General features: G+C 38.9%; 1 long non-coding RNA gene across 6 annotated transcripts; it reads right to left on the reverse strand.

Moving 5' to 3' along the window:
* Positions 1–15,089: 15,089 nt before the first annotated feature.
* On the reverse strand, positions 15,090–21,594 carry LOC145046269 (uncharacterized). 6 transcript variants are annotated; one of them, XR_013681985.1, is made up of 8 exons: positions 21,032–21,592; positions 20,858–20,896; positions 20,578–20,773; positions 20,368–20,464; positions 20,182–20,269; positions 19,439–20,109; positions 19,245–19,334; positions 15,090–18,837 (listed from the first exon to the last, which is right to left on the reverse strand). It is a non-coding gene; the product is annotated as an uncharacterized LOC145046269 (long non-coding RNA). The 6 variants fall into 6 exon arrangements; XR_013681989.1 differs by having other exon boundaries at positions 20,043–20,109; positions 21,032–21,591; XR_013681987.1 differs by having other exon boundaries at positions 19,245–20,109; positions 20,363–20,464; positions 21,032–21,594.
* Between the last annotated feature and the right edge of the window lie 78 nt (positions 21,595–21,672).

Genomic DNA, 21,672 nt, shown 5'->3' on the forward strand with positions numbered 1-21,672 from the left:
GAGCCGAGCCGAGCCCGAGCCTGAGCCTGACCAAGCTCGAGCTCGGCTCGTTTAATTTTGAGAAAGATCGAGCTCGATTCGAGCCTTAAAATGAAGCTCGGGCTCGGCTCGTGAACAATTCAGTGGGCTCGCAAGCCTAATCGAGCCTCCATGTGTGTGTGTGTGTGTGTTTGTGTTTGTATGAATGTATGTATGTGTATGTGTTTGTGTTGTGTGTGTGTGTGTATATATATATATATATATATATATATATATATATATATATATATATATATATATATATGATCGTTTAGGCTCGCGAGCCCAGTAACTGAAGCTCGGCTCGATCTCGTTTAATAAACGAGCCTCATATTTAGGCTCGAGCTCGGTTCAGGCTCGTTTAATTCGAGTCGAGCTTTTAACGAGTCGATCCTGAGTAGCTCACGAGTAGTTCGGCTCACTTACACCCCTAATGTTGGCATAAATTTAGGAGTTTTGGCTACGTGCATTGAGGTAATTATATATGTAAATGATGTCTATCTTAAACTTATATGAAACAGTTGTTATGCCACTCTCTTATTGCTCACTCATAACAATGGAACAAAACTGAAACTTTGTTGAATAAAATGATGTAATTATTTTTTATAATTGTAAAGTTTAAACATATTTGATTGTGTTTGATCCGGAAGTTGTATCATTAGTACCATAGAATAAATAAAATAAGATTGGAACGAAAGAAACCAAACGCAAATGGATCATCAGATATTAACAAGATTCGAACAAAGAGATCATGATCATCCATTAATACAAGTTACATACATACAAATACAAATGATAGAAATCTTCCATCTAACTATGTCAAAAATGATCTCTCCTTCCTTTTTCTAAAAATTAAGTTCGAGGAGTTGGGTGATGCAAAGATCTTAAGATTACGATCGGCCATTAGAGAAGAAGAAGGCTGCCACAGACTAACACAATCGCTATCTTCACTTGACCTCTCATCGGAATCAGACGTAGATTAGCACATTGGACACCATTTATGTGCTTCATCGCGGCTGATCTCCTTACTTCGACCATATGAACTAGCTAGTATCTCACAGCGGCGTGATGGAATTCCAGAATGAGTGTTTGGGCTTTATTTTTGTAGTGGTGGTTACTGGTTTGAGTCTTTCTTCGAGATAGAGTTGTATATATGAGGCTCTTTATAAGATGCCCCTCGTTTTGAGGAAAATTAAAAAATGACCTAATAATAATTTTTGACATGAATATTGACCATATTGACCATCTTTCCTTTCACCTTTTCTTTTGCATTATAAAATTATATAGGGTGCTCCTATTAGCACGAATTTATTAGTGTATAAGCAATCATTAGACAATTAATCCCATCATCATAATTCCGTATTTTCAATTGTTTTATATTTTTCATTTTATTCCCTTTCAATTAATTGTAAGTTACAAAACAAACCTTTCTACTTTTTTTTTAATTTCAACAACTTTATGTAAAATACACATATAAAAATAAATACTAAAAATCTTAAAAATATATATTCAAAATAATATCAATTAAAATGTTAAGGTACGTATTCTAACCATTTCCAGTAAATTTATTTTTCATCAAAACATTAATAATATATTTTATTCTTTTTAAAAGTCATATTGATCAACCATTTATAATTTTTCTAACCCATTGCTAAAAACATTATTTAATTAAAATTAAGTAAATTAATCATCTATTCAATTTAATATATTAAAATGACAACTGACATGTATCATTTCAATTATAGTTTTAAAATATGTGCCAATCAGTGCCAATCAATTTTATCGATAAGTAATATTACAATTTTATACCTTCAATTTACGTTGTAGTTTTAAAAAAGACTCTAGATTTTTTTTTTAATTTATATCTTAAACCCTTGAAACTTTATTAATTTTGAAAACTAACAAATAGAAACATATAATTTAATCATAAAAGTGGTATAATAAAATGATCTCATGAATACATATACAAGAGAGTAATAATGAGTATTATTAAGTATTTTTTAATATTAATAAAAGAAAAGTTAATTTGTTAAATAAGTGTAACACCGTAAAATTTAAAACAAATTTTCACATTTTTAAACACATTTTACCAAACACATTTAAAAACAAAATCTCATTGTATCAATACTTTGGTTCACAAAAATATTTCCCAAGATCAAATACATAAAAATCCATGCGTGTGTACGAGTCATGTCGACGCCTTCCCGCAATCATCACTGGTACCTGAAACACATAACACATAACACTGTAAGTGTAAAGCTTAGTGAGTTCCCTAAAATACCATACATAACACATACTAGCCACTTAAGGCTATAACTATATGGGCCCGTGGGCCCTAACTCTGTGGACCCTCTATCCTAACTCTATGAACCTTTCGGTTCTAACTCTGATATACTCTTATATACACATGATATAAACCACATAGAAACAATGCAATATAACACATCATATAATAGCATACGATAACTCTGGCACATAACTTTAATTACCACTCCAGGTAAAGTATAGTGAGAAGACTCACCTCAGATGTCCCGGTAAATCACTAACTCGGTAGAAATACGATCTAGCCTCCGCCTAAACACATAAAGTAATACTCTTATAAATATAACTCTCAGAACTAGACTCTACTCTCTCTAAGCACCCTCAGAAGGGTAAAAGATGATTCTACCCCTCCTTTGGCTCAAAGGCCCTCATTGTTGACCAAACCCTAAAAGTCAACCAAAGTCAACGGTTAAACTTTGACCCGACTCGGCGAGTGTACTTGGACAACTTGGCAAGTCCACCTGTGTCCACTTAACTCTTTAGTCTCATTTAACACGTCGAGTCCCTCCCTTTACTCGACGAGTCCCCAGGTAAGAATCGCAGGGCCACCCCGACTCAACTCACCGAGTCTCAAGAACAACTCGGCGAGTACATGCCATGCACAAACTCCATTGACCTCCTAAGGTCAGATCTGTTCCTCTAATCCATAGATCTGGCCTTCCCAAGCTTAATAATCACGTAAAGTCCAGACCTTGACACTCATATATCATCTATATGGTTTCATTTGGTGATTTAGCCCCAAAAATGACATTCTAAGCTCATGACTCCCAAGATAATTCATAAAGCTCCAAGGGTTAAGGTCTCTGGACCTCATTGAGTCTAGATCCAGAGCATAAAATCGAGAAGGGACCAATTGCTCCACATAATCATCCTCAAAAGAGGTTAGAAAACCCTAACTCTAAGAATCAATACCAAGACTGAAGAAGGTCCAAATAAATACCTCAAGTTGAAGCCTCTGGACTCAGAAACCACTAGAATCACACCTCCTTCAGTCTCCTCTTGCTCTTGATCACCTTCTTCTTGCTAAACCAAAGATAGAAAGATCAAATATGGCTTCTCCTTCCTCCCAAACGTTCTATCTCACTAAGGGTTCTCTCAAGGGACTGGTAGCTGCTATGGGAGGCTATGAGTGCCCTTAAATAGGCTCCAACCCCGGAGGATTAGGGTTTCATTAAACAGCGTGGACTCACTGAGTCCACTCATGGACTCTCCGAGTCCAAACGTGAACCCGGATGATAATCCGCGACCCTACTCGGCGAGTCTAAGCATCAACTCGCTGATTTCCTTCACAGATTCCAAAAATAAAATATTAGAATAATATACCTAGGAATCCGGATGTTACAATAAGAAATATAAACTATGAAACATTAACAAAAATAGAAGGGATAAAAATGAAAATTTGGTTTCAAATTCTTAATATATATATATATATATATATATATAGAGAGAGAGAGAGAGAGAGAGAAAGAGAGAGAGATGATTATATATAGAGAGGATTGATATTTCTTATTTGTTAAACTGAAAGCGACTTGCAATGTCAAACAACTTTCGTTAAAAGCAAACATATGATATTTGTTATAAATATAGATTTTATTAAATGGCAAGTTGGGAAGAATGGATGGGTGACACATATTATGAGGTATTTGTACTTAACATTTCTTATTTTTTTATTGTTTTTTATGTTAAATGTATGTTTTTCGTTGTGTTATGTTCGTGTTATGTTTAGAGAGATGATATTCATCCAATGGAGACAAATGAAGTAGATGAAAATAATTAGCTTGAATGAAAGTACCTATTTTTTCGACAACAAATCGCCATTCGGAACGGAAATCCATCCAACGGACATAAATAAAGCAGATGAAAATAATAGTTTGAATGAAAGTAATTATTTCTTCGATGACACATCACCATTCAAAATGGATAAGGTATAAATTCATTAGTATATTGTTACATTAATGTTAGCATCGAGTGGATTTGTTAGCTACTGATAATAATATAATTGTTAGGTGTTCAATTCTCTTCAAGAATTGATGGATTTGGTACAAAATATAGAAAATACTTTAGGTTATGTCATCGTCATAAAAAATTATAAACAAAACTTTAATGTTGTATTTCAATGTGACCATGGAGGTACATACAAAAGTACACAAATTTCCCAAAAAAAAGACAAGGACAAAAAAAAATTAATTGTCCATTTAGCTTACATGGTAAATATTCGTCAGTAGATAATTCTTGGAAGATAAAAATGATATGTGAATTTCATAACCATGAGCCGTCATCATATTTAGAAGGTCATTATTATCCACGACAGATAATTGAAAATGAATGTCGAATAGTGGAAGATTTGTTGAAAAAAATTTTCAAACCAAACGATATATTATCTGCACTAAAAAACTTAAATCCGAAAAACGTATCTACTCTCAAAACTATCTACAATGCAGACGAAAAACTTCGACATAGGGAGAGAGAAGGCTAAAAGACCATTTTACCCTTTTAAGGTCCAAAATTCTAAGTGTTGACCCAACCCTAAAAGTCAACGGTTAAACTTTGACCAAACTCGTCGAGTGCACATAGGTGACTCGGCGAGTCCAAGTGTGTACTCTGGATCTTTCTAAACCTCACTCGACTCGTCGAGTGAACCTTCCACTCGACGGGCTACATCCGGTCACGAGTCGCGGGGCAACCCGACTCAATTCGTTGAGTCCCCTTATGGACTCGGTGAGTTTCTTCCATGACAATCACCCAATCGACCTTCTAAGGCAGATCTGTTTTTCTAACCTATATATTTGACTTCCCCATGTCCAGTAATCACGTAAAGGTCAAATCTTGACACTCATGCAACGCATCCAAAGCTTCTTTTGGTGAAATGGCTTCTAAAATGGCATCCTAGGTTCATTTCCTCCATGGGACAACGTAAAGCTGGATAGATAATGCTCTATGGACCTCTAAAGGTCCAAATCCAGAGTCTAACACTAAGAGGGACAACGTAAAGTTGGATAGATAATGCTCTCTGGACCTCTAAAGGTCCAAATCCAGAGTCTAACACTAAGAGGGACAACATATGCATCAATTTAGGCCAATAAAGGGGTATAGAAAACCCTAGATTCAAGGATTTGTACAAAATAGAAGAAAGGGTCGATTTTCTATGTCAATAATGAAGACCCAAGCTTGAAAACCACAGAATCAAAATCCCCTTGACCTTCTCTTTCGGGAACCACCTTCTTCTTTTCAAAACCACAACAAAAAGGGATCAAAATAGCTCTCTCTCTCTCTCTCTCTCACACACACACACATACACACACACACAACTCACTCAAGCTCTTTAGGGTTTCTCTCTCTGGACTAGTAGCCACAAATGAGGGCTATAAGGTCCCTTAAATAGGGCACAGGCCCGGAGATTTAGGGTTTATGACTTCAACGCAGAATCGTCGAGTCCGTTCATTAATCTAGTCAGCAATCGCAATCCTACCCGACGAGTCTAAGCGTCAACTCGTCGAGTCCCTCCTCAGAATTCAAAATAAACAATTAAAATGTGATACCTGGAAATCCGGATGTTACAATTCTCCCCCACTAAAATCAGACTTCGCCCTCAAAGTCTCATTCTGCAAACAACTCAGGGTGTTGCTCCCACATCTCTGCCTTGTGCTCCCAATTCAGTTCAGATCCTTTCCGATGTTGTCACTGGACTTGAACCAGGGGCACCTCCTTGTTCCTCATAACATTTATCTTCCGATCCACCACCGTATTTGGCCTCTCAACATAATTCAGGATCGCATCCACCTGAATATCCTCCAATGGTACCACTGCCGACTCGTTAGCTATGCACTTCCTCAACTGAGACACGTGGAACGTATCATGTATCTAGCCCAACTCTGTAGGTAGCTCTAAACAATATGCTACCCTACCCACCCTTGTGGTCACCCTGAAAGGACCAATGTACCGGGGCCCCAGCTTGCCCCTCCTCCTGAATCGGATCACTCCTTTCCAAGGAGACACCTTCAGAAGTACGAAGTCTCTAACCTGAAACTCAAGCTCGGATCGTCGCCTATCTGCATAAATCTTCTGGCGACTCTGGGCTGTAAGGAATCTCTGCCTAACGTGTTGTATCTTCTCAGTCGTCTGAAGCACTATCTCAGTGCTACCTATCACTCGTTGCCCTACCTCTCCCCAACAGATGGGAGTCTGACACCTCCTCCCATACAACAACTCGAAGGGAGGCATACCAATGCTCGAATGGTGCTTGTTGTTATAGGAAAACTCAGCCAATGGTAGGTACGTGTCCCAACTTCCTCTGAAGTCCAACTTACATGCTCGAAGCATGTCCTCGAGCGTCTGAATTGTCCACTCACTATGTCCGTCCGTCTGTGGGTGGTATGCGGTACTGAAATGCAATCTTGTACCCAACTACTCATGAAACTTCTTCCAGAACCTGGAAGTGAAACGTACATCGGTACACCATGCCGCGACACCACCTCTCTCACATAAATCTCTGCTAGCCTCTCTGCGGAAGAGCTCTCACTGATAGCAAAGAAGTGAGCACTCTTCATCAGCCGGTCAATGATCACCCAAATTACGTCAACACCCCTCTCTGTCCTCGACAATTTGGTGATGAAATCCATAGAAATATGTTCCCACTTCCACTGGGGAACCTCAAGTGGCTGCAACTTGCCATGCAGATGCTGGTGCTCGACCTTATCCCTGCGACAAGTCAAGCACCTCTCAACAAACCATGCAACATCCTTCTTCATATAGGGCCACCAATAGTCTCTTCTCAGGTCTAAATACATCTTAGTGGCCCCGGGATGGATCGAGAACCTCGATCTATGCGCCTCTTCCATTAGGATGGTATGTTCCCCACCCGAAAACGGCACCCAAATCCGACCCTGAAAAGTCATAAGTCCTCGGCTATCGGTAACAAACTCTGATACCTGCCCAATCACTCGCTCTCTCTTGCGGTTCTCTGATCTCACGGCCTCTACTTGGGCCTCTCGAATGGTATCCAACATTAGAGTCATCACCGTCATCCTCATACAAATGTCTCGTATCGGGGCAATTTTCGCCATACGGCTCAGGGCATCGGCTACAACGTTAGCCTTGCCCGGATGGTAGAGGATCTCACAATCATAATCCTTTACCACATCCAACCATCTCCTCTGGCACATATTCAGGTTGGGCTGATCCATCAAATATTCCAAGCTCTTGTGGTTCATGTATATGATACACCGAACCCCATACAAATAATGATGCCATATCTTGAGGGCGAACACCACGACCCCTAACTCCAAATCGTGGGTGGGATATATCACCTCGTGAGGTTCAACTGCCTTAATGAGTACGTTATCACGTACCCTCTCTGCATAAGCACCGCGCCCAACCCATATATTGATGCGTCATAATACACCACAAAATCCTCCATCCCTTCCGGGAGGGCTAATACCGGGGTTTCGCATAATCTCTGATGAAGCGTCTCAAATGAGGCCTGCTACTCTGGACCCCAACTAAATCTCTGATGAGAGGAACGACAATCTTGGAGAAATCCCTGATAAATCTCCGATAGTAGCCGGCCAACCCCAGAAAACTTCTGATCTCGGTAGGGGATTTCGGCACCTCCCATCTCATAACCGCCTCAATCTTGGCCGGATCGATCAATATCCCATTCTGGATAACGAAGTCTCCCAAGAACTGGACCTCTTGTAACCAGAAATCACGCTTGGAGAATTTTGCGAAAAGCCTCTCCGACCTCAATACTCCAAGAATCTCTCTCAGATGCTCCTCATGCTGCTCTCTAGACATCGAATATACCAGAATATTGTCGATAAACACGATCACCAACTGATCCAACATCGGCCTGCAAACCCTGTTCATGAGATCCTTGAACGTTGCCGGTGCATTGGTGAGCCCAAAAGGCATCACCACGAACTTGTAATACCTATAACGAGTCTTGAATGTTGTCTTCTGGATATCCTCATCCATCACTCTCATCTGATGATATCCAGACCTCAAATCTATCTTGGAGAACCAAGACGCTCCCTGAAACTGATCAAACAGATCATCAATCCTCGGTAATGGATAACGGTTCTTGACCGTCAACTTGTTTAACTCCCGGTAATCAATGCACATCCAGTGTGAACCATCCTTTTTCTTGACAAAAAGAATTGGCACTCCCCATGGCAGGCTACTCAGTCTAATAAACCCCTTTCCAAGCACCTCCTGAAGCTGCGAGGATAACTCATGCATCTCTGGCGGCGCAAGGGGATAAGGCGCTGCCCCCGGAACCAAATTGATGCGGAACTCCACCTGCCTCTCGGGAGGCACTCCCAGAAACTCCTTGGGAAAAACATCCGGGAACTCACGCACTATTGGAACATCATCAATCAAACTCGGCCTCTTCGCGGTCACTCGTGTATCCATCACATAAGCTACAAACCCGATGCAGACATGCCGCAGACTCTGCCTCACTCTAGCAGCCAAACAGAATGCTGACCCACATCATGTACCCTCACCATATAGTCAACACTCCCCCACTAGGGTCTCTTATCGTCACTATCTGCCGCTCGCAGTCTATAACCGCCCCGAATCGGCTCAACCAATGCATGCCTACTATAACGTAAACGTGCCCCATTGCAATCGGGACCAGATTTATCGGAAACTCAATGCCGAAGATCTCCAATATACATCCTCGAATCACATGAGTAGCATACACCCCTCGCTCGTTAGCTATGGAAACTCGTAGAGGTCGACTCAATGCCTCTCGTCGAATACTGATGTGCTGACTAAACACTAACGACACAAATGATCGACTCGCACCTGAGTCAAATAACACCAAAGCAGGCACATAATTCACAAGAAAAGTAACTACGCATATCATAAAATAAGCACAATATCTCAACTCGGCATAAATAAATGAAAGAATACATACCAGCCACGACGTCGGGCGCTACGTGGACCTCCTTCGCTGTCAACTGGAAGGCTCTCCCTCGTGCCTTCGGTGCTTCGGCCTTCACTGGATGACCCTCAATGGCTCGTGTAGTAGCAGGGGCAGGTCCCTGCGCTGATCCATGTAGCAGGTGCGGGCACTCGGCCTTCCAATGGCCCGTCTGGTTGCAATGAAAGCAAACCATAAATCCCTTGGGGTATTCCTCGGCTATATGCCCCTCTTCGCCACATTTGTAGCAAGCACCCGACCGACAGACTCCATCATGTCCCTTGCCGCACTTCCCACAGGTGCGGCTCTTCTTGCCTCCAGATCTCGAATCGGCGGGCTTAGCCTGCTTGGCTGTCGTCTGAGACTGTACCGGCCGCCTATCCCTCCCATGAGACTCACCCTCCTCCCTGGCCTGAGTCTCCAGCTCAATCTCCCTCTTCTGGGTATTTTCCTGGAGCTCAGCAAATGTCCGGTAAGTCGAGTTCGCCATGAACTACCAGATGTCCCTCCTCAAAATGCTCAAATACCGGCTCATGCGTTCCTGCTCAGACGACACGTGCTCAAGGAAAAAAGACGCCCTCTCATGGAACATCCGTGTGATCACAGTAACTGACTCCGTCCCTTGCCTGAGGGACAAAAACTCTTGTGCCAACCGCTCCCTCTCTATCGGGGGAACGTACTCGTCTCTGAACATGGTGGTGAACCTCTCCCAGGTCACCTCAGAAATCTCTGCAAGAGTGAAGTTCGTCGTCACAAACTTCCACCAGTCCTTCGCTCCCAAGCAAAGTTGGTTTAGTGCAAACCGAACCCTCAAATGCTCCGGACACAAACAAGTGTAGAAGCATCCCTCGATATCAGAAATCCATCTCATCGTAACAATAGGATCTTGTGTCCCATTAAACTCCGGTGGCTTCGCATTGTTGAACTCCCGGAACAGCATCGAGTCACCCCCTGAGGTCTAGCAACAACCACAGCTGCAATAGTTGCAGCAGCCGCAACCTCAATAACCGCTGCGTATCTCTCGTCAAACGTCTCAATCAAAGTGGTCTTGATAGACCCAAACATCTCCGGTATCTCTGCGTGGATAGCCGCAGCCACCTCCTCGTGAATCATCTGACGAATCTCCTCGTCACTCACACCGCTGGTCTCTGGTCTGTGGCGTGTCGCAACCATGATGTCTCTGAAATACAACATAAAAATATTAGAGACTTGCTCGAGTGTACTCACACTCGACAACCCAACCCTACTCGTTCCTTAGTACCCTAAGGATTCTTACTTAGACTGCGCACTGATCCGGTGCTTCCAGTAGTACGGGCCATATACTACCTTCCACACCGCATCAACATTCATTCCAAGTCATCCTCCTAGGATCCCAAATCACAATTACTCTACTTCTCACTAAGCACCGGCTACCCTTCGGTAGGCCTCTCCTAAGCTCCTCACTGCTACCTATTCACTCTCAAGCATCTCATAGCAGCAGTAATCTCCCAGGCTAAGGCATCACAGATCAGGCCACTCTAGTCCTAATATGAATACCTAGCCTACTCTAGCATGCATAACATATCATACCATATCTCATAACACATAACGTAAGGGTATTTTGGGAAATCACCGTTCGGGCGCTGACTGATCGTACACACTGCTTCTTTCCGCTTTCTCAACTTCTTTTACTTTTTAGAAAAATTGTTTCTTGTGTGAAAACTTTTTCAAATCCTCGGTTTGAGTTCAGATACGCCCGAAGGTGCATCCAAATCCCTCAAACTAAGGCTCGGATACCAACTTATAACAACATGAATTTTCAAAACAAATTTTCATTTTTCAAATAACATAAAAATCATTCAAAATTCTCAAATTCTCAAGTTTAACAAATGTCATCACGATAAAAACATATCCCAAGATCATAAATTAAATCTTCTGCCAGTGTGTGCGGATCATGTCAGCGCCTTCCCGCGATCATCGCTAGTACCTGAAACACATAACACATAACACTATAAGCATAAATGCTTAGTGAGTTCCCCAAAATACCACATACAACACATTCGCCACTCATGGCCATAACTCTATGGGATCTTCCGATCCATGTGTCTCAGGGGAATTCCGTCCCAACTCTGGTAGACCTTCCGGTCCTCATCATCTTGACCTTCTGGTCCATACACTGTTGACCTTCCGGTCCATATCATGGTACTCATAACATAGCGCATCACATACATATCACATACTCCGCATAACATATAAGACCTTCCGGTCACACATAGTTACCACTCTAGGTAAAGTATAGTGAGAAGACTCACCTCGTATGCTGTTTAGCAACTCACGTGCTCGGTATCCCTGAACCTCGTAACAATGACCTAACCCCGCCTAAACATATAAGCAATCATCTCAAATAAATAACGGATCTCCAGGCTAGACTAGCTCGTTCCAATTTTCTCTTAGAAGGCTAAAAGACCATTTTACCCTTCTAATGGTTCAAAATTCCAAGTGTTGACCCAACCCTAAAGTCAACAAAAGTCAACGGTCAAACTTTGACCAAACTCGTCGAGTGCACATAGGTGACTCGGTGAGTCCAAGCATGTACTATGGATCTTTCTAAACCTCACTCGACTCGTCGAGTGAACCTTCCACTCGATGGGCTATATCCAGTCATGAGTCGTGGGGCAACCCGACTCAACTCGTCGAGTCCCCTTATGGACTCGATGAGTTTCTTCCACGAAAATCACCCAATCGACCTTCTGAGGTCAGATCTGCTTCTCTAACCTATATATCTGACTTCCCCATGTCCAATAATCACGTAAAGGTCAAATCTTGACACTCATGCAACGCATCTAAAGCTTCTTTTGGTGAAATGGCTTCTAAAATGGCATCCTAGGTTCATTTCCTCCATGGGACAACATAAAGTTGGATAGATAATGCTCTCTGGACCTCTAAAGGTCCAGATCCAGAGTCTAACACTAAGAGGGACAACATATGCATCAATTCAAGCCAATAAAGGGGTATAGAAAACCCTAGATTCAAGGATTTGTACAAAACAAAAGAAGGGGTCGATTAAGTACCTCAACAATGAAGACCCAAGCTTGAAAACCACAAAATCACAATCCCCTTGACCTTCTCTTGCTAGAACCACCTTCTTCTTTGCAAAACCACAACAAAAAGGGATCAAAATAGCTCTCTCTCTCTCTCACACACTACTTGCTCAATCTCTCTAGGGTTTCTCTCTGGATTGGTAGCCGCAAATGAGGGCTATAAGGTCCCTTAAATAAGGCACATGCCCTGAGATTTAGGGCTTTTGACTTCAGCACGGACTCGTCGAGTCCACCCATCGACTCGTTGAGTCCGTTCATTAATCTAGTCAACAATCGCGATCCTACTCGGCGTGTCTAAGCGTTAACTCGCCAAGTCCCTCCTCATAATTCAAAATAAACAATTACAATATGATACCTGGAAATCCGGATGTTACAGTTTATCTAAACAAAACATGGTTGACACCGCACAAAGAAAAGTTCGTGTCTGCATGGACTGATAAGTTTCTTAACTTTAGCAACCACACAACTAATAGAGCTGAAAGTCAACATGACAAGTTAGAAAGATATGTCGAAACATCGCGATCAGAAACTGCAAAATCATTGAAGCGTATTGATGATGTTGTTGAGTCACAATACACAAGTATAAAAGCGTCTTGCGCATAAAAATTTTGATTGTACATCGGTACTACGAAATACCACATCTAAAACCATTGTGTCCAAAGAGTTTGGATTTGTTTATGAAAATTGTGGATATCAAGTACGTACAAATTATAGGTTGCCATGTGCGCATGAACAAGCTATATTTTTTAAAAAAAGGTCATTGTGTGCCGCTTCATTCAGTCGATAAATTTTGGAAGAAACTTGATTTAATAGAATGCAAATCATTAGAAGATGACAATTTGGATTGTGCAGTTGATCTAAAAATGTTTAATGCTCATTACGAAAAACAATCAAGACCTATTAAGTTAAGTTTATCAAGGAAGTTACTAAACTTAATCACGTTCTCAACAACTTCAACATCTGAACCTGCTACTCACAAAACTACTCATGGGCGCCCCTCCTTAAAGAAGAAACTTTTCAAGAAAACTCATATCGATTTAAACCAGGACCCACCAACTCAAGATCCACCACCTCAAGATCAACCGACTCAAGCGCCACCAACTCAATATCCGTCTAGACGTAGTATTTTACTTATACGCCTGATTATATATTGTCTAATTTTTTTTATCTAAACCAGGAACCGGATAGGCACAGTACGTACTCGTTCCAATAACCTCCAATGTTCAACTCAACCTTTAATCAAGAACAATTGATGCATAACTTGTACTTCAACCAAGAACAAGTAATTCAAATCCACTTATGAATGAAATTTCGTATGAATTTCATACATATGTCACAAACATACAAAACGTGAGGGGAGATAGAAATTGTGGATTTCGTGCAATAGTTGTGTGTCTCACTTATAGTGAAGATAATTGGCGTCAAATCCGCTTAGATTTACAGAATGAGTTTTTAGCACACCCAGCTGAGTACGCACAAATTTTTGATTACGATTTAAACACCATACATCACTCATTGAATTTCAATGGATCACATTTCGCACCAAAAGATCATTGGTTGAGTATGCCGGTCACAAGCTTTCTCATTGCTAACAAGTATAGTGTAATAGTTATTTTTCTAAGCAAAGATAGTCCATCAACATGTTTTCCATTGTGGCCTGGTCCCAAGACATCTCAACTCATAGAGTTGTTGTTATTGCTCTTGTTAGAGGTGATCATTATGTGAATGTTGATTTACATGGACCATATCCAATGCCTACTATTTTGCCATTTTGGCATCACAACAGATCATCACGGTCTGCTGGATGAGAAACTTTTTATGTTGCTCGCCTAAATTCTTACATTTCTCAATTTGCAACACACAGTAATTGTAACAATTCTACGGTTATAATGTCTGATAATTAATTATTAAGATCTCTATAAATAAATAAAAAAATTGTTTTTGTTAAATTTAGCAAATAGTTTATATATATATAAATGATTTTGACAAGGTAAAATTAATTTAATATATTAAAAGTGGCTAAAGTGTTAACTGTAGTATGTCAAGTAAATCAATTTGTCGTGTAAATGGAATTGGATTCGAGTATTTAGAATAACCTTTAATTTTTCTATCGCATAAAATTCAACAGCGGCAATTTTCCATTCAATATATCTTAATTTGTCAATTAATTTATTTACAACATGATTGTTTTTTAAAAACTCAACAGTGGCAATTTTACGTTCAATCTATCTTAATTTGTCAATTAATTTATTTAATGATTTTTTTCCCAATAATAATGCTATCAATATGTTAAAGATAGAACATATACTAATTATTAAAAGCTATAAGTTAAATTAAATTAAGATGTCAAAATAAAATAAATAAATAAAATAAATGATATATAACTTGCATACATATTTAAAAGGGGTATAAATCGAAATATATATATATATATATATATATATATATATATATATATATATATATATATATATATATATATATCTTGAAATAAAATGTTTACACTCAACCTTATTCATGTAATAAAAAGTAATGATTACGAGAAACAGTAAAATGTCAAAACATCAATTCATTCATATAGATGGATAGTTGTTCGTGCAGTTAGGTTAATGGGAGTGGAGGTCACTAAGACCCTCGCTAGCACAACGCAAACACCCCCTGAAAGACCACAACTTTCGTATTTTTGAAAGACCCAAACTTTCATACTTCACAATATCATTACTCAAAAACATGCTATTTGCATATTCATAAAAGCAATATTTTACATTGATAAAGGGAATTACAAACTATTGGATACAAACCGTCTATTACAAAGTGTTATATATATTACATAACTACCTAGGATATTGTAATTTATACAAACATAAACTGTAGTACAAAAGTACTATTACAAACTATTCTAAATCTTTCAATAGTATGTGAACATACTAGTTACTTATCACCTGTAATTGTTAAACATTGATAGGGTAAGCGGTGACGCTTAGTGAATTCAATAATAGATACAATATAACGTTATGCCATATATATACTTCAGTGTGGCAAAGGCAAAAAAGAGTAACAAGACATATGTGAGATCATGTGACAAACATTTATATCAATCAAAGACTTTATTCAAAGATATACTTTTCAATGCTTGCTATACATCAATAATACTTTGGCCCAAATGGCATAGAAGACATGCAAATTCTGATTAACATCTTGTTAGATTTCAGGCTTATAGTCCTGTCTAACCATTTGTTAATGCTATAGAATAGAAGTCATTCTCTTATGGAGACATGCTCTACATGGCCAGAGGCTACGTACCAGTACCAATGTGAATCTAAGTCCTTTCACTGATCACATGGTCAAAGGTATTACAATTGCTATAAACATAGAGAATAAAATCACACGAGAAAATAACTCAAAATAATACCACTGAAAAGCACATAGCACATATAACACATAACATACAATTGTTCCTATATATTGAACTCACTTTAAGTTAACTGGGGGTTAAAATAGTAATTTGGACAGCACTTCGGCTTTAAATATGTCTTTCTATGTTGAAAATCGAGAGCTTAATTGAAAATCGGGCTCTACAAAGGTAGGGCTTCAAAACCGAAAAGATAAAATTTTCGGGCTTCTCAGGGGTCTCGGGTGCTAAAATTGATACCGGGGCTTCGGGGAAAGTCAAAATGAAGAAAATATGAAAAGAGGGGCTAAAAGTGGCAAATTTCCAAAGTTAGTCGGCAAGGTTCGCAGCCTCCCTTTATATAGGACCGAGGCCGAAGTCGGCTGGGAAGGAACCAAGCAACGAAGCAGCTCGGTGGCATCTGCAGCGAGGGGCACGCAGCAGGAGAAGCGAAGGCCACGAAGCGAGAGGAGGGGAGTTGGCGCGCATGCGAGGCTCGGACAGGGTGGCTCGGATGCGAGGCTGGTAGGCGAGACGTGTCTCGCATCGGACTGGCCACCGATGCGAGACGTGTCTCGTTCCTGCTGGACCTCGGCCTTGGCGAATGAACTCGCGACACGCGTCGGCTTCGGATTTGTCCACGTCTCCGGTGACGCAGTAGCTTTGTACGAGGTGACGTAGCTGCTTCGTGTCGGTATTGTTCATGCGAAAATTCTCGAATTTTGAGCCCCGAACTTCTAAAATCCATAACTTTCGCATACGAGCTCCGTTTTTGACGTTCTTTATATGCACGCGTAGCTAAAATTACGCTCTACAATTTTGGTTTAGACTTCGTCGGCTAATTTTGACTTTATTTTTAATATTATTATTTTTAACAGACCGGGACAGGAAAATCCGTTAAAAATTCATAACTTCTTCATCCGACATCTGTTTTCGTCGGACTTTTTACCGTTGTACTACAAATGACGAGACCTTCAATTCTCGGTAAGGATGTATCGGTCAAATATCGCTCGATCTAAAATTCGAGTTTTTAGTTGTCTACGCTAAGTTGAAACTTCGGAAAATTATAACTTTCTCATACGAAGTCAGATTTTGGCGTTCTTTTTATCGATTTTTTCGGTTTAACGAATACTACGACTTTTATTTAGATTACTAAGGCTAAAAAGTAGTTTATTAAAAACTCACTTTTTACGTCATTCGGCGCCATGTCGGTTTTGTTGCGGATCTTCGGTTGGTCATAACTTCTTCGTTATAACTCGGATTTCGACGATGTTTTCGCCTACAAGTTTCTAACGAGATTCTATACAACATCAAATAATAAAATTTTACTTATTTAAAATTTTATATTTTCGCTAACTTTCACTATTTGGCTTTTAATTGGAATCTCATAAGACTTCCAATATTTTCTGAGTGATTCTAAACATAGTTTTACTTCATTTCTAGTAAAAACCATCTGTTAGAACTCAACACTCAATTTCATATAGTATTTCACAATTGTATTCATTACAAAACACGATTTCAAAACGTATATGTTACACCCCCTAGCATGTGCTAAAGGAGGTGTCAAGAAAAACTCGTTTCGTTATTTGCTTAGCGTGAAGAGAAAGGGAGCAACAGAAAAATGAAAGTTGTTATTGGTCCATTTCTTTTTGTATTTGTTTTTTTTTTCTAAAAAACAAATGGTTCTCATTGGTTCTTCTTCATTTTTGTTTGTGTTTTTTAAGAAAAACTTAGGTGGCAAATAAAATGTATGATGTGATATGTTTTAGCATGGTCTTAGAAGTATCACCACTCCTCCTAACCTTTAAATCAATGACAAAACATTTGATTTAATATTTCATAGCTAAAATAAAATTTAGGGTATTTAAGAGAAATATTCCAACTAAAAGTTATTAAAATATTCAATAATAATAATATAAGATTTTTAAGACATGTTTTAAAATTAGACATCTTTTACAAATCATTTTTATTTTTCTTAAACATTTTATGGATATATAAGGTAGATTGAATCATTTACAATACACGGGTTATCACTTATCTTTCAGACTTTTTGGTACCATCTACCAAATTAAAAAGCTAGTGGAGTTGGAGCAAAAAGAAAAAAGGGGAGCCAAATTTGGTAATATAAGAACCATGTGATATTTAATGAAATTATAATTATATCCCTCCGCGTGGGGAATTAACAAGTATTAACTGAAGTCTGGAGTGGTAGGACTTATTATTATTAGTCAAAATATTAAAATGAAAATAAATGTTAATTGCAAACATGATATTTGTTTAAGAAGAATAAATTAGTATTTAGTATTTACTTACAAGAGACAAGCTTAAATGTCCTCGGATATTAACTGACACTCGATCTATTAAGTCATAAGGGCACGTTCCTTATTTTGTTTGAGGTTTAAATTATTTATTTATTTATTTTGAACCGGCAAATATATATTATTTTACTCATAAACTAACACTCTTAATTTTTACCTATGGTCATAACGGGACTTTAACCTTATCCTTAAAAAGAAACGACAACACCTGATATTACTGGACTAGAAATCGTTTGGTTGAGGTTTAAATATTTATTATATACACAATGTCTCATATACTTTTTTTTTTATCCTTTTATAAAATATAAAGTTTTTTTTATATGAATTATGCAACTATTTTCCTTTTTTTTTGGTGACAAAATATGGAATATTCCTTTATGAATACTTCCAATGGAATGAGCCATTCCATTCCCACATCGATTCCATCATATTAGGCATGGCAATCACATATGGACAAAACAGAGTAAAACATACCCCTTCATGTTGACTTTGGAATGGATTTCCAATTCCAGGTCGCCATTGTATTCCAGGAACTCCAGAAGGTGATAAAACACCCTCCCTGTCACACCACCACCCTCACTACTCTCCCCACCACCAACACTTTCACTGGTTTTGGCAACTTGTGGTAATACCATTCTACTACTTAAAGGAGAAACCAATGGTTGCACCATTCCACTCCTGGATGCTTCTGACAATGGAGTTGTCAAAGATCCACTGCTGGAAACACTCATTCCGGAGGTGACTGGGAATTACTCGACATCATTATCAGGCATCTTGTAATCCCTGGCATTAACAACCAGCAATTGTTTAGTAAATTTTCTTGGAGCTTTAAACTTCATGAAGTTCTCTCTTCTTTGATAACAAAGATACAATTACTTTCTTCTTCAAAAAGAACCTCTAAAATTTCACATTTTTGAATTTTATGAAAAAAAAAATGTTGAATAATGTTTTTATAAAAAAATCTTCATCGTATATGTCACTGAATTTGCTGCAACCTTAGGAGACATATGGAAATGATCAAACTGCCCTAAAGAAAACAGTAAGCATCAGTTGTATTTGGTAGGTCTAGTAGCAAACATGTCATGTTATAACTTATATAGGGCTTGTCAGGCTGCGCAAATTCAATACCTGACAATAAAAATTAGGAATTCGAATAAAACAGTAAGAGGGTAAAAATTTCTTGAACTTACTCGAAATTTGAAGGGCTTGATCGTCATTTAACTAAGGCGCAAACCCTTTAAAACCATGTTTATAACTATACAAGTGAGAAGCTTTTGCTTCTTCAACACAAAAAAAAAAAAAAAAAAAGTAAAAACTCCAAATCATTTCAAAAACCCTATTCGCGAAAAAGATGAGAGAAAGAAATGAAATGATTAAGACTAACTTCCGTTATGAAAAGAAGTCAGGATTTGATAGTTTCAGGCAAGGTTTTAAAAATCATTTGAGGCGTACGCCTCGAGGCGAGGCGGACGAAAAACGATTCTGAGGCTACGCTTCTTAGGGGGAGAATGAGGCGCACGCCTCAGTCGTGTGAGGCGGTGAAAAGCGGTCCGAGGCGGGGCGTTCCGAGGCGAGGCGTAAGAGGCGTTCTGGGGTTTTTTTTTTTTGGACTTTTTGACCTTAGAAATCATGTGATATCTTTACTTGACCTAATTTTTCTCCGGCCATCACTCCTTATTCTCTCGTTTCTTCTTTCTTTTCTCTTCTCGTCACTCCTTATTTTTCGTTATTGTTGATTTGGCTTGATTTGAAGACTATTATGCGTTTGGTTTTACTAATTTGGCATGATTTGAAGACTTATGAATTTTAGTATCTTTTTATTTTTGGGATGATGACATTAAGTAAGACTTTTATGTTTGAAATTGGACTTTAGTATGTTTTTTATGATTAATATAATATATTATTATTATTATTTTATTCCGCCTCGAGGCTTACGCCTCGTGAGGCGAGGGGTAAACGCCTTGAGGCCCGATTCCGTATTTTAAAACCTTGGTTTCAGGTGAAAATCTGATCCAGCTCTTCGTTGTCGGAGCTACTCATGTAGTCGACATACACCTGAAACAAAATGAAATTAAAGAAGAAGAAAAGTAGGAAATGAATTACATGTGATATAAGTCAATACATAACCTTATTAGCAAAAATGGAGATTGTAAAATGTGCGAGAGATTCTATACCCTCTCTCCTGCATCCCACCATTAAGGGGGCTATTTTATGCCTGTAAAATATCAAAGATATCAAAATTAATAGACACTTAATTAAGCTTCACCAGAAACATAGGTATGTAGGAATCTTAAATTGACATGGAGACCTTACAATTTTCTCCAGTGTTCACCACCACTGCCATGTCCTATTTTTTTGTTCCGCTCACCACACAACAACATAGGGGGAGTCTGGCCAAATCTACCTAACACTACTTTTTTAAAAGAGAAATTAAACAACAATTCGATGATTATCTCAAATAATACAGTTCACTGAAATCAAAACATATACAAAGAAGAGGAAAGGAGGAAAAAGCAATGGTACCTCCATATTTGGCAGCGTCTTACAACACATTGGCTCTCCTAATCACCTCATGTTTAAAAAAAACTTGAGTTGGGCATTTTATCGAACACGTGGTGTACATAACGAAATACAATTACAAGTAATAACAAATTCTTTGAACAATGTATCAGTTCTTGTTTAGACATTCCAATTATCGCTTCTTTACAACATAGATGGCCTATAATTCAAAAATGTATTTCTTTATATCAAGAAAGGTTAAAAATAACAATACAGAAGAGGGGGAAGGCATGACGAGGCTTACATGATCTGCTTTCTTTCTCAAACCTTCTTTTTGCAAATCCTGCGAAAACAAAATCCAAATTCAACATGTTCAATATCTTCAAATTAAGTGGAAAAAGTGGAAATAGAGCGTAATTAGGTTTTAAGAAAAGAAAATTAGTGAATTTATAAGAAGTTATCAGAGGAAGGTACCTACAAAGTATACGATACAAGCTCCACTGTCGGGTCCGTCAGGTCTTTTGTAGCAAGCTTTGAAGACGACGTTCCATCAGCAACTAATCGAAGCTCAGAACGATATGGTCAGATTTCAAACACCGGATTTTGTTATTGGGTAAGAAAGAGGTAGTGAAGTGGCAATCCGTATGGCGGTATTCCATATTTTGCAGAGCGATGAGAAACGAAATTAGACGGACGGAAGTAAGAAGGAATTGAGAAGAAATAGAGATAAAAGGAAAGCAGGAGAAGGCATGCCATCCCATTGGAAGGCGATGGTGGCGAGTGGAAGATAAGCCATGTTGACAAAAACCACCACAAACCTTGTAGATCCACCTTCTTCGTACGAAGGGACCAACGGAGCAGCGAAGAGAGAACGAAAAGTTTTGTGCAGGTCAGGTCAGGGAAGATAGTTATAGAAGCGAAAGGAAAACTACTGGAAGAGGAGGAGGCAAGGTGGGAATCGGTAACTGCAACAAATACTATTCGTCTAAAGGTCGGCAAGGCGGTAAGAAGATAAGGATGACAAAAGATATGATAACGAAGAAGGTAAGTGTAGCATTAAAAAATTGTTGTGGCAAATGTATAAAACGGAGAGAAATATGTGGTAGAAATCTAAATTCC

Source organism: Lactuca saligna, chromosome 1, assembly GCF_052625555.1.
Source record: "Lactuca saligna cultivar CGN05327 chromosome 1, ASM5262555v1, whole genome shotgun sequence".
In the NCBI taxonomy this organism is placed as follows: Eukaryota; Viridiplantae; Streptophyta; class Magnoliopsida; order Asterales; family Asteraceae; genus Lactuca; species Lactuca saligna.